The sequence below is a fragment of the Cervus elaphus genome, chromosome 4 (assembly GCF_910594005.1).
Source record: "Cervus elaphus chromosome 4, mCerEla1.1, whole genome shotgun sequence".
Taxonomy (NCBI): Eukaryota; Metazoa; Chordata; class Mammalia; order Artiodactyla; family Cervidae; genus Cervus; species Cervus elaphus.
In genome coordinates, this window is record NC_057818.1 from 16,406,010 (window position 1) to 16,418,136 (window position 12,127).

Consider the following 12,127-nt stretch of genomic DNA (forward strand, 5'->3'; position numbering starts at 1 on the left):
AGTGACTGAACTGAATGCAAAACATGCTGACTATAGTTGATGACACTGTATTGTATAATTTAAATTTGCTAAGAGAGCAGAATTTAAATGTTCTAATTAAAAAAGGATAATTATTTGAGGTGATGAACATATTAGTTAACTAGATGGGGGAAAACCTTTCATAAATATACATGTAGCAAATCACCACAATGTACACTTTAAATATCTTACAATTTTATATATCAATTATACCTCAGTATAGCTGAATTTTTAAAGGCACTAGTAAAAAATATAATTGAATATATTTATTGTCTTAGGAAAAGGATAATAATTTTGATATGAAAATTAAAATTGATGAAATAAAAGACTGCTAATTTGATTACCCTAAAATGTTTAATTTCAGAGTAGCAGAAGCGAAAATCAAAATGAAAAACAAAAAATTACCATAAAATATTTTCAACCCATGAAACATATAAAAAGCCTAATACACAGAAAAGGCATTCACAGAAGAAAGAAGAAATAAAATAACAAATAGCAAGTATGATGAATATCACACATATTTAAAGATATAAAATTAAAACACAATGCAATGTCATTTTCACACATCAAATTACATTTTATCTTCTTTGAGTCAGCATATACAAGGATGTGGTAACTAACTATTGTGGCAATCATTTTATAATATATACATGTATCAAATCACATTGTATACTTTAAACTTACATAGTGTTATATGTAAGCTATATCTCAATAAAACTGGAAAATTAAAAACGTTTAAAGATGTGGTAGCTAAGAATAGCAGAGTACAGCAATTTGGCAATTCTAAATCCATTTTTACAGCTTATACTCTTTGCCCCAGTATTCCCATATACAGTTATTTAACCCTAAAGAAGCACATACCAAGTGCAAAAAATATATCCATTACAGTGTTTATTACAGTGAAGTGTTAGTGAAAAATTAGAAAACCTAAATGCCCATCAACAGATTTTGATCAGATTATCTATTATTGATGATGATGTTCAATATTATTGTTGTAGCCACACTTTTCAGGAAACAAACTCACTCAAAAGGACAGTGCAGATAGTGGAGTGCAGTTTATTACACCGGTGGGCCCAAGGCAGAGTCTCCTCTTAGTCAAGGACCCAGACCAGGTTTTGTGAAAACCTTGTATACCTTAAGTGTATGTGCTCAAACCCATCTCCCCAGATTCTCTGAAACTAGTCTGAACAAAGGAAAAGAAAGATAAAATCAAAGTTAACCCATGATTCATATGCCTTAAGCCTAGGTAGTTAACAGTGGACAATTATCAATAGGTCTGTGGTCATACCTCAATAAGCATAATAGAATTTATGATTCTGTTCAGTTACACAGATAATTAGGGTATTTTTTTTTAGGTGATAGAGAGTCTAGGTATGAGTCCTGGGCCTCTTCCATCTGGGGGGGTCTGATTTTCCAGTTTGTATGTCGTTTCCATAGATACAGGGCATATAGCTCAAAGTGCACAGTCCGGCTCAAGATGGAGTCCTGCTTTCAAGATGGAACCTGTTCTGTCTGTTTCCTTCTTCGTTATGTTCTCTACATTTAAAACTATATAAACATTAGTTGAGCTTCCCTGCTGGCTCAGATGGTAAAGCGTCTGCTTGCAATGCAGGAGACCCGGGTTCGATCCCCGGGTTGGGAAGACCTTCTGGAGAAGGAAATGGCAACCCATTCCAGTACTCTTGCCTGGAAAATCCCACGGACGGAGGAGCCTGGTAGGCTACAGTCCATGGAGTCTCAAGGAGTCGGACACGACTGAGCGACATCACTTTCATTTTCAAACATTAGATATTAGTCAACAGCAGTTGTGTTATAAACTACAAATATGAATTTTTTTTTTTACTGCTTTATTAACTTTACACCCAAGACTTCACCTCTAGAAGACAGAATATACAAAACGTTGCTGAGAGATATGGGGATTAGAAAATATGAATTAGAGAATAACAGGGTTGGAAGAGCAATTAGATCATTTAGTACTCTATTTTCATTTTCATAGGGAAAATTATGATACAGAAAGGAGAAGTAACTTATCCAGAGTCACACAATTGTAAATAAAAATATTGCCTTGTTATACCAGTAAACAAAGTACGCTACAGCCATTGAGCCATCACAGTACCATCACCCTTGAGGGAGCCTTGAGGGAACTTAGCGTAGAAACAAGAAGCCCATTATTTAGCTGTCAATAGCTGCAGCAACCCCCGATGGTGCACCCTGAGGGGACTCAGGATGAGAAAGCACAGGATACTGGCCTCAGATAGCTGAGGTGTATATCAAAGGAATGATTACAGTGAACCCAGATTCTTGCATCTTCTTATACATAGAAAAGCACTAAATTCCTAATCTTGAGATACTTGGCTTTCTTAACTTACCAATAATCTTTAGATATTCCAACTACCTGGTCTCTATTACAAAAACTCCTATACATCCTGGCTCCTCTCCTTTCCTCTTCAGAGCAGTCTCTCAGAAATATCTGACATGCTTTGTCCCAGGCTTAAGTCCTCAGTTTCGTCTGCCAAATAAAACATAACTCTCAACTTTTAGGTTATGCATTTTCTTTCAGTCAGCACAGTAATAGAGAAGGTATAAGACCTCAGGTATTCTGGCCGCAGTTTAGTATTTTGCTCCCTGGAAAAACATAAGCCCCTTGGGGACAGGTCCACACAGGTAATACCTATAGTAGAGCCTCAATATGTAGGTTACAGAAAGGAGAACAAATGGGTATGTTGACTCATGCCCATCCAGTCAATTTGCTTGGACTGTCAAGTCATAGCCCTTCCCATCATGACCCAGTTGCCCTGGTGACTCGGAGAAGGCAATGGCAACCTACGCCAGTACTCTTGCCTGGAAAATCCCATGGATGGAGGAGCCTGGTGGGCTGCAGTCGATGGGGTCGCTAGGAGTTGGACACGACTGAGCGACTTCACTTTCACTTTTCACTTTCATGCACTGGAGAAGGAAATGGCAACCCACTCCAGTGTTCTTGCCTGGAGAATCCCAGGGATGGGGGAGCCTGGTGGGCTGCCGTCTATGGGGTAGCACAGAGTCGGACACGACTGAAGTGACTTAGAAGCAGCAGCAGCCCTGGTGACTCAGTCATAAAGAACACACCTGTCAATGCAGGAGACACAGGTTCTATCTCTGGGTCAAGAAGATCCCTTGGAGAAGGAAATGGCAACCCACTCGAGTATTCTTGCCTGGGAAATCCCATGGACAGAGGAGCCTGGCAGGTTACAGATTATGGGATCACAAAAGAGTTGGACATGATTTAGCAACTAAACAACAAATATAATTAGATCTAGTGAATTGAAAGGAATGCATCCCTTTCAACGCAGTGACTAGAGTCAAAACTTAAGTGCCTTAGGCCAAAGCTTTCACCACCTCGCAATATAAATTTCATAGGAGATCTTAGGAAGAATTTATATATAATTTGCTGAACCTTAAAGTCAACATTGAATTATTTTCTATTGAGTCCTGTTACATATTTGGTGTAAAGTATTACCCTGGAATTTAGAAATTTTATCCCCAGTCCTCTGCTTTCTTACTGTAGCAAGACCCAAACTGGATATTCTGTTTCTCTGGACATCATTTTTCTCTCTGGTTCTTCCAGAAACAAATGCTGGGAAAAGGATTCAAGAATAAGAAATTTATTTGAAAGGTGATCCCAGGAAACACAGGCAGAGGAATAGAAAAGTAAGATAGAGAAGTTGATGGAGGATTAGGATGGGGAGACCACCTTCTACCCCACAAAGTCATCAAAAGATCATTTGAATGCTGAGCAACTTCCACAAAACAACTTCTGAACACTGGCAGAGGAGACCAGCCACCCAGAAGGGCAGCCCATTCTCTTCAAAAGGAGGTAGGACAAAATATAAAAGACAAAAAGAGAGACAAAAGATTTAGGGATGGAGACCCTTCCTGGGTAGGGAGTTATGAAGGAGAAGTTTCCAAACAGCAGGAAATCCTCTCACTAGTGGGTCTGTGGGGAGTTTTGGAATCTCAGGGCAACATAACTGGGAGGGAAAAAAAAACCCCACAGAATACACGTATAACCACAACTGCCAGAGAAGTAGCCCAGAGGCTCATATCTGCCACCAGCGAGCAGGGGCTGGACAGGGAGGCGCAGGTTACATGCTTAGGGTAAGGACCAGGCCTGGATGCCCTGAGGACAATCTGAGGGAGCAAATGTGAGATAGCAACCCAAACTATGGGATAACCGGAGAGAGAAAAAAAGAGAGAGAGAGAACTATCCTGTAAAAAGCTCTAACCTAAAGCGCAGGTTGGCCCACTCACAGAACAAAGGATTGAGTGAACACCGAAGGAGAGCCAACTGGCTATGGATCGGCCCCTCCCCCAGCTGGAGGCAGAGGAGCAGGCGGGTGACAGCCAGAGCCAGAAGGCAAGGGGCAATCTTGGCCCCAGAGACAGCATCCTCCACCAAACTGTGAGCAGGCTCCCAGTTGCTAACCATGTCTTCCTGGGATCCTGGATGGTTGACATCTGCCAGGAGGGTTGTAGCCTGAGATCAGCTCCCAAGAGGGGACACACAGCACACCCGAGATGGTGCTCTCACGGCACACCCCGGAAACCGAGCAGCCGGGACTGGGGAGGTGATTAAGATTCATGGTCCACCTGGGACAGTGCGCTAGCCAAGCACCTGGTCGCCTGAGCTGTTCGGACCTGGGAAGGGCACAAAACGCATGCCCAACTGAGTCTGTGCCTTTGTGGAGTACCTGAGAAGCTGAACCTGGGAAGTGCACGAAATACAGGGCCCGCTTTGGACAGTTCCCCTGCAGAGCAACCTGGATCCTGAGCAGTGTAGATCCAGAAAGCTCATACCGCTGTGAGCTGGGGCAAACCCAGTGTGGTCCATACACTCCAACCACTCCCCACACACGCCAGTGATATTTGTTCACAGTGCTCCTCCCTCCCCACAACACAACTGAGCAAATGAGCCTAAATAAGTGACCACCTTCAACCCCTTGGGTCAGGACGGAAATTAGACACTGAAGAGGCTTGCAAAAAGAAGAAGCCAAAATAAACAAAGGGAACCGTTCTGGAAGTGACAGGTGCAACAGATTAAAACCCTGTAGTTAACATTGACTAAACATTGGAAGGGGCCTATAGACCTTGAGAGGAAATACAAGCTGGAACAAGGAACTATCTGAAACTGAACTGACCCCACACTGCCCACAACAGCTCCAGAGAAATTCCTGGATATATTTTTACTATTATCATTTAAAATTTTTAAAAAATTTTAAGTTCTTTATTATTCCTTTAATTTTCATTTTATAACCTTTCAAAAAAGACCCTATATTTAAAGCAACTTTCATATGTATACTTTTTTACAATTTTTGTGATTGATTTTGTTTTGTATTTTTAATATTGTATTTTTGATTAAAATTAAAATATTTTATTTTTGATTAAAAGTAGTATTAAAAATCTACTCTAGATTTTTAATCTTTGCTTTTTGGTATTTGTTACCAGTTTTGTACCTTTAAGAATCTAATCTTCAGTATCCATTTTCACTTAGGGGTGTGATTACTTGCTTGATTGCTCTCTCCCCTTTGACTCTCCCTTTTCTCCCCCAGGTCACCTCTATCTCCTCCCTCCCCCTTCTCTTCTCTACTTAACTCTGTGAATCTCTCTGGGTGTTCTGGGCTGTGGAGAACACTTAGGGAACTGATTACTGGCTAGATTGGTCTCTCCCTTTTTGACTCCCCCTCTTCTCCTGGTCACATCTACCTCCCTCCTCCCTCTTCTTATCTCTCTGTAACTCCATGAACCTCTCTGAGTGTTCTAGACTGCGGAGAGCACATAGGGAATTGATTACTGGCTAGACTGGTCTCTCCCCTTTTGATCCCCCCCTTCTCCTCCTGATCACCTCTATCTCCCTCCTCCCTCTTCTCTTCTCCATGTAACTCTGTGAACCTCTCTGGATGTCCCTCACTGTGGTGAATTTTTTCACCGTTAACCTAGATGTTTTATCATCTGTGCTGTATAGATGGAGAAGTCTTGAGGCTATTCTAAGAATAAGACTTAAAGCCAGAGGCAGGAAGCTTAAATCCAAAACATCAGAGAACATCAGAGAACTCCTGATTCCAGGGAACATTAATAGACAAGAACTCATCCAAATGCCTCCATATCTACACTGAAACCAAGCTCTACCCAAGAACCAGCAAGTTCCAGAGCAAGACATACTATGCTAAATCTCCAGCAAAGTGGGAACACAGCCCTGAGCATTAAAAGACAGAGCCTGCCCAAAGCCATGCCAAACCCATAGACACCCCAAAACTCACTACTGGACTCTATTGCATTTCAGAGAGAATAGATCCAGCTCCACCCACCAGAACACAGACCCAAGCTCCCCTAACCAGGAAACCTTGACAAGCCACTAGTCCAACCCCACTCACAGGGAGCAAGCTCCACAATAAAGAGGAACCACAAGCTTCCAGCCTACAGAAAGGGCACCCCAAACACAGCAATCTAAACAAAATGAAAAGGCAGAGAAGTATTCAGCAGGTAAAGGAACATGATAAATACCCACCAAACCAAAGAAAAAAAGGATGGGATAGGGAGTCTACCTGAGAAAGAATTCAGAATAATAGTAAAGATGATCCAAAATCTTGAAAACAAAATGGAGTTACAGACAAATAGACTAGAGACAAGGATTGAGAAGATGCAGGAAATGTTTAACAAGAACCTAGAAGAAATAAAAAAAGAGTCAATCAATAAAGAATAATGCAATAACTGAGATCAATAGCACTCTGGAGGGAACCAACAGTAGAATAACTGAGGCAGAAGATAGGATAAGTGAGGTGGAAGATAGAATGTTGGAAATAAATGAGGCAGAGAAGAAAAAAGAAAAATGAATCAAAAGAAATGAGGATAACCTCAGAGACCTCTGGGACAAGATTAAACGCCCCAACATTCAAATCATAGGAGTCCCAGAAGAAGACAAAAAGAAAGGGCATGAGAAAATACTTGAGGAGATAATAGTTGAAAACTTCCCTAAAATGGGGAAGGAAATGGCCACCCAAGTCCAAGAAACCCAGAGAGTCCCAAACAGGATAAACCCAAGGCAAAATACCCCAAGACACATATTAATCAAATTAATGAAGACCAAACTCAAAGAACAAATATTAAAAGCATCAAGGGAAAAGCAACAAATAACACACAAGGGGATCCCCATAAGGATAACAGCTGATCTTTCAATAGAAACTCTTCAGGTCAGAAGGGAATGGCAGGACATACTTAAAGTGATGAAAGAGAAAACCCTACAACTCAGATTACTATACCCAGCAAATATCTCATTCAAATATGAAGGAGAAATCAAAAGCTTTACAGACAAGCAAAACCTGAGAGAATTCAGCACCACCAAACCAGCTCTTCAACAAATGCTAAAGGATCTTCTCTAGACAGGAAACAGAAAAGGTTTATAAACTCGAACCCAAAACAACAAATTAAATGGCAATGGGGTCATACTTATCCATAATTACCTTAAATGTAAATGGGTAGAATGCCCCAACCAAAAGACAAAGACTGGCTGAATAGATACAAAAACAAGACCCTTATATATGCCAAGATACCCATCTCAAATGAAGGGACACATACAGACTGAAAGTGAAGGGCTGGAAAAAGATATTTCATGCATATGGAGACCAAGATAAAGCAGGAGTAGCAATACTCATATCAGATAAAATAGACTTTGAAATAAAGGCCATGAAAATAGACAAAGAAGGACATGACATAATGATCAAAGGATCAATCCAAGAAGAAGATATAACAATTATAAATAAATATGCACCCAACATAGGAGCACTGCAATATGTAAGGCAAATGCTAAAAAGTACTAAAGGGGAAGTTAACAGTAACACAATAATAATGGGAGACTTTAATAGCTCACTCACACCTATGGATAGATCAACTAAACAGAAAACTAGCAAGGAAACACAAACTTTAAATGATACAATGGACCAGTTAGACCTAATTGATATCTACAGGACATTTCACCCCAAAACAATGAATTTCACCTTTTTCTCAAGTGCACATGGAACATTCTCCAGGATAGATCACATCCTGGGCCATAAATCTGGCCTTGGCAAGTTAAAAAAAACTGAAATCATTTCAAGCATCTTTTCTGATCATAATGTGGTAAGATTAGATATAAACTACAAGGAAAAAAAACTATTAAAAATACAAATTTATGAAGGCTAAACAACACACTTCTGAATAACCAACAAATCACAGAAGAAATAAAAAAAGAAACAAAAACATGCATAGAAACAAATGAAAATGAAAACATGACAACCCCAAACCTATGGGATTCAGGAAAAGCAGTGCTAAGGGGAAGGGTCATAGCAATACAAGCTTACCTCAAGAAACAAGAGGAAAAGTCAAATAAATAACCTAACTTTACACCTAAAGCAACTAGAAAAAGAAGAAATGAAGAACCCCAGGGTTAGTAGAAGGAAAGAAATGATAAAAATTAGAGCAGAAATAAGTGAAAAAGAGACAAAGGAGACTATAGCAAAAGTCAACAAAACTACAAGCTTGTTCTATGAGAAGATAAATAAAATAGACAAACCATTACCCAGACTCATCAAGAAAAAAAGGGAGAAGAACCAAGTCAACAAAGTTAGAAATGAAAATGGAGAAATCACAACTGACAACACAGAAATACAAAGGATCATAAAAGACTACTATCAGCAAATATATGTCAATAAAATGGACAACTTGGAAGAAATGGATAAATTCTTAGAAAAGTATAACCTTCCGATGGGAGGGAGGTTTGGGGGAGAGTGGACAAAAAAAAAAAAAAAAAAAAAAGAAAAGTATAACCTTCCAAAACTGAACCAGGGAGAAATAGAAAATCTTAACAGACCCATCACAAGCACAGATATCAAAACTGTAATCAAAAATCTTCCAACAGACAAAACCCAGGACCAGATGGCTTCACAGGTGAGTTCTACCAAATATTTAGAGAAGAGCTAGCACCTATCCTACTCAAACTCTTCCAGAAAATTGCAGAGGAAGGTAAATTGCCAAATTCATTCTATGAGGCCACCATCACCCTAATGCCAAAACCAGACAAAGATGCTGCAAAAAAAGCAAACTATAGGCCAATATCACTGATGAACATAGATGCAAAAATCCTCAAAAAATTCTAGTGAACAGAATCCAACAGCATATTAAAAAAGATCATACATCATGATCAAGTGGGCTTTATCCCAGGGATGCAAGGATTCTTCAATATTTGCAAATCAATCAATGTGATACACCTTATTAACAAATTGAAAGAGAAAAACCATATGATTATTTCAATAGATGCAGAGAAAGCCTTTGACAAAATTCAACATCCGTTTATGATAAAAGCCCTCCAGAAAGCAGGCATAGAAGGAACATACCTCAACATAATAAAAGCCATGTATGATAAACCCACAGCAAACATTATCCTCAATGGTGAAAAATTGAAAGTATTTCCCCTAAAGTCAGGAACAAGACATGGGTGTCCGCTGTCACCACTACTATTCAACATAGTTTTGGAAGTTTTAGTCACAGCAATCAAAGAAGAAAAAGAAAGGAATTCAGATTGGAAAAGTAGTAAAACTCTCACTGTTTGCAGATGACATGATCCTCTACATAGAAAACCCTAAAGACACCACCAGAAAATTACTAGAGCTAATCAATGAACATAGCAAAGTTGCAGGATATAAAATTAATACACAGAAATCCCTTGCACTCCTATACACTAACAATGAGAAAACAGAGAAATTAAGGAAACAATTCCATTCACCATTGTGATGAAAAGAATAAAATACTTAGGAATAAATCTACCTAAAGAAACAAAAGCTCTCTATATAGAAAACTATAAAACACTGATGAAAGAAATCAAAGATGACACAAATAGATGGAGAAACACACCATGTTCATGGATTGGAAGAATCAACATAGTGAAAATGAGTATACTACCCAAAGCAACCTAGAGATTTAACACAATCCCTATCAAGCTACCAATGATATTTTTCAGAGAACTAGAACGAATAATTTCACAATTTGTATGGAAATACCAAAAACCTCGAATAGCCAAAGCAATCTTGAGAAAGAAGAATGGAACTGGAGGAATCAACCTGCCTGGCTTCAGACTATACTACAAAGCTACAGTCATCAGGACAGTATGGTACTGGCACAAAGACAGAAATATACGTCAATGGAACAAAATAGAAAGCCCAGAGATAAATCCATGCATCTATGGACACCTTAGCTTTGACAAAGGAGGCAAAAATATACAATGGAGAAAAGACAATCTCTTTAACAAGTGGTGCTGGGAAAACTGGTTAACCATCTGTAAAAGAATGAAACTAGAACACTTTCTAACACCATACACAAAAATAAACTCAAAATGGATTAAAGATCTAAATGTAAGACCAGAATCTATAAAACTTCCAGAGGAAAACAACAGGCAAAACACTGATATAAATCACAGCAAGATCCACCATGAGCCACCTCCCAGAGAAATGGAAGTAAAAGCAAAAATAAACAAATGGGACCTAATTAAACTTAAAAGCTTTTGCACAACTAAGGAAACTATAAGCAAGGTGAAAAGACAGCCTTCAGAATGGGAGAAAATAGTAGCAAATGAAGCAACTGACAAAGAATTAATCTAAAAAATATGTAAGCAGCTCATGCAGCTCAATACCAGAAAAATAAACAATCCAATCCAAAAATGGGCCAAAGAACTAGACATTTCAAACTAAAGAAGACATTCAGATGGCTAACAAACACACAAAAAGATGCTCAACATCACTCATCATCAGAAATGCAAATCAAAACCACAATGAGGTACCATCTCATGCAGTCAGAAAGGCTGCTAACAAAAAGTCTACAAACAATAAATGCTGGAGAGGGTGCGGAGAAAAAGGAACCTGCTTACACTGTTGGTGGGAATGCAAACTAGTACAGCCACTATGGAGAACAGTGTGGAGATTCCTTAAAAAACTGGAAATAGAATTGCCATATGACCCAGCAATCCCGCTGCTGGGCATACACACCAAGGAAATCAGAACTGAACGAGACACGTGTACCCCAATGTTCATCGCAGCACTGTTTACAGTAGTTAGGACATGGAAGCAACCTAGATGTCAATGGTAGATGAATGGATAAGAAACTTGTGTTACATATACACAATGGAATAATTACTCAGCTATTAAACAGAATGTATTTGAATCAGTTCTAATGAGGTAGGTGAAACTGGGACCTATTATACAGAGTGAAGTAAGTCAGAAGGAAAAACACCAACACAATATATTAACGCATATATATATATGGAATTTAGAAAGACGGTAATGATGACCCTATATGCGAGACAGCAAAAGAGACACAGATATAAAGAACAGACTTTTGGACTCGACGGGAGAAGGCGAGGGTGGGATGATTTGAGAGGATAGCTTTGAAACATGTATATTACCACATATGAAATAGATGACCAGTTCCAAGTTCAATGTATGAAACAGGGCACTCAAAGAGGTGAACTGGGACAGCCCAGAGGGATAGGATGGGAAGGGAGGTGGGAGGGGTTTGGGGATGGAGGACACATATACACCCATGGCTGATTCATGTCCATGTGTGGTAAAAACAACCACAATATTTTAAAGTAATTAGCCTCCAATTAAAATTAATTAAAAAAAAAAAAAACAACTACAGCAGGACACAAGACATGAGGAGTGGCCCTGGACAGCCCTATGGCTGAGGATTGGAGATGGCAATGTGAAAACTGGAGATGGCCGCATGAATACTGGAGACAGCAGTGTGAAAACTGGAAACAGCTCACAAACCCTGTCTTAAGTCATCACCCCCATTTCTGAGCCCCTTTACTTCATACACATGCAAGACCTCCCAGCCCCTGAAAGCTTTTGAGTTTGTATAACTCTACCTAGTAGTGTGAGGACCAGTTAGCAGAGGGATGCAATAGGCAAGAGATAAGGGAAGCCTGAACCAAGGCAACAGCAGTGGGCATGGATGGGAGGCCTGAATGAGAAAGCTCAAAACAGAATGAATGGGATTAGGACAGAGGGACCTGGGAGGTGAGTCACTGGACAGACATGGACAGAAG

General features: G+C 39.5%; 1 non-coding gene across 1 annotated transcript; it reads left to right on the forward strand.

Moving 5' to 3' along the window:
* Positions 1 to 1,588: 1,588 nt before the first annotated feature.
* On the forward strand, positions 1,589 to 1,660 carry TRNAC-GCA. The gene has a single exon. It is a non-coding gene; the product is annotated as a tRNA-Cys (tRNA).
* Positions 1,661 to 12,127: the final 10,467 nt, after the last annotated feature.